This window comes from Tenrec ecaudatus, chromosome X (genome assembly GCF_050624435.1).
Source record: "Tenrec ecaudatus isolate mTenEca1 chromosome X, mTenEca1.hap1, whole genome shotgun sequence".
Taxonomy (NCBI): Eukaryota; Metazoa; Chordata; class Mammalia; order Afrosoricida; family Tenrecidae; genus Tenrec; species Tenrec ecaudatus.
The window spans coordinates 74,389,317-74,391,841 of NC_134548.1; the positions used below are offsets into that span (position 1 = coordinate 74,389,317).

General features: G+C 42.4%; 1 pseudogene; it reads left to right on the forward strand.

The window, feature by feature from the left end:
- Positions 1 to 1,091: 1,091 nt before the first annotated feature.
- Positions 1,092 to 1,985, forward strand: LOC142434201 (ADP/ATP translocase 2 pseudogene; annotated as a pseudogene).
- The last annotated feature ends 540 nt before the right edge of the window (positions 1,986 to 2,525 follow it).

The window sequence follows — 2,525 nt, forward strand, 5'->3', positions numbered from 1 at the left end:
AATGTTAAGTCAGCCTGAAGACGTCTATAATAAGATGGCTAAATATAAAAATTACAGGGAGAAGATAGAATAGTCATCACTTAAGATTGAAAATATATATACAATGAAAGAAAGGGATGATTAAAAGGAAAATCTCTAATATGTTCAGTCTAAGTGATAATGTGATTGTTGCTACCATGGGCAAAATGAAGAATGTGAGAGAGAATAAATTTGGAATAAAGATGATTAATCTGATTGAAGCACAAACTTCTGTTTAACTAGAAGTAAATACCCATATTTATAATCATTTTTCATTCTTTAAATAACTACGAGTCAAGCAATATCCCTGAACCTTTAGGTCCCACTTTAGCTCTCCTCTAGGAGCCACCCTAATCACAGGATGAAGATGAGGAATTCATTAAGCCAAGGTAACTAGCCCATCAAGTGCCTAAAACCACATTCCAAGGGTCTAAATATTTGGATGGAATGCTCTGCCAGAATCAGCCATTAGAAGAGAATAGGGTTGGACTTCATGCAGGGGATGATTGTTTCACATGCCAGCTCCTTATGTCATGGAACTCTCAAAGTCCAATAACTCTACATTCAAATCTGGTCTTTAAATTTATTATGAAGATTTATCTGACAAAAATTAGTTTGTTTGATACATTTTCAAAATTTAGACATATGTATATGAGCCTCCATTTGTATTCTTGCCCCCGGCCCTATTACATGAATAACACCTGTGATGCAAGAGATACTCTTGCGCATGATCTCTCCTTTAAATCTCATAATCATCTATGTGAATCATTAATCAATTTTGCACATTACAAGGGAAGATATTGTAAAGAACAAGGTGGTCAACACTGTTGAATACTGCAAAGAATTTGAAGAAAAAGAGGATAAAAAATCTTAGTGAACTAGTGAATTTGGGAAGAAGTCTATAGAATCTTCAATACTGAAGGCTGCTAAGAGAAAGACTGTATAATGCAAAGAAAACAGTTTATGGGTTTTATTTTGATATTTAAAAATTAAAAATCTGGCCCAGAGCCCCGGAGTCAGAGCCGGTTCCTGTTCCATCCAAGCGGTCGCCCGTCGCCTCGTTCTCTTCCTACATGACAGATGCCGCTGTGTCCTTCGCCAAGGACTTCTTGGCAGATGGAGTGGCCGCGGCCATCTCCAAGACGGCGGTAGCGCCCATCGAACGGGTCTAGCTGCTGCTGCAGGTGCAGCACGCCAGCAAGCAAATCACCACAGATAAGCAGTACAAGGGCATCATCGATTGTGTGGTTCGTATCCCCAAGGAGCAGGGAGTCCTGTCTTTCTGGCGTGGTAACCTGGCCAATGTCATCCGATACTTCCCGACCCAGGCTCTCAACTTTGCCTTCAAAGATAAATACAAGCAGATCTTCCTGGGTGGTGTGGACAAGAGGACCCAGTTCTGGCGCTACTTTGCAGGGAACCTGGCATCGGGCGGTGCCGCGGGGGCCACATCTTTGTGTACCCTCTTGATTTTGCCCGTACCCGTCTAGCAGCTGATGTGGGCAAAGCCGGCGCCGAACGGGAGTTCAAAGGCCTCGGTGACTGCTTGCTTAAAATCACCAAGTCTGATGGGATTAGGGGCCTGTACCAGGGCTTCAACGTGTCTGTGCAGGGAATTATCATCTACCGGGCTGCCTACTTCGGCATCTATGACACCGCAAAGGGAATGCTTCCGGATCCCAATAATACCCACATCTTCGTCAGCTGGATGATTGCACAGTCCGTCACAGCCGTGGCTGGGTTGACTTCCTACCCATTTGACACCGTTCGTCGCCGAATGATGATGCAGTCGGGGCGCAAAGGAACTGATATCATGTACACGGGCACGCTGGACTGCTGGAGGAAGATCGCTCAGGATGAAGGGAGCAAAGCGTTCTTCAAGGGCGCCTGGTCCAATGTGCTCAGAGGCATGGGTGGTGCCTTTGTGCTGGTCTTGTACGATGAAATCAAGAAGTACACATAAGTTATTTCCTGGTTTGTTTCCCCCGTGAATGGGCATGTTGTATTATATAACATATCCCAAGCATTCTTGGCAGATGGTTGGCTGTCTAGATCAATGGCAACTACCTACTGGTTGAAAATGGGAAGCAATAATATTCATCTGACCAGTTTTCTCTTAAAGCCATTTCCACGATGATCATGATGATGATGGGTCTCAATTCTATTTTTTATTTCAGTCACTCCTAATAAATAAACAAATTTGAAGAAATAAAAAGTATCTGAAACACACACACACACACACACACAAAATTAAAAGTCTGATCTTTGAAGGAAAGATTTCCCTCATAGATTTCCTATGTGGAAAATCTAATCATGAGTGATGTTGCAGAATAAAAAAGTCAGTGTAAGAAGACATGACTACAAGGAGAAAATATATCTCACTAGATTGGGAGAGAATTCTAAAAACAAGAAATGTCTGCTCTATCCTTTGGAATCTCAGAGAATGTACACATGAATGGCATAGTACCAAATGTCAAAGAGCTACAAATAAACTTGGGAAAATGCCA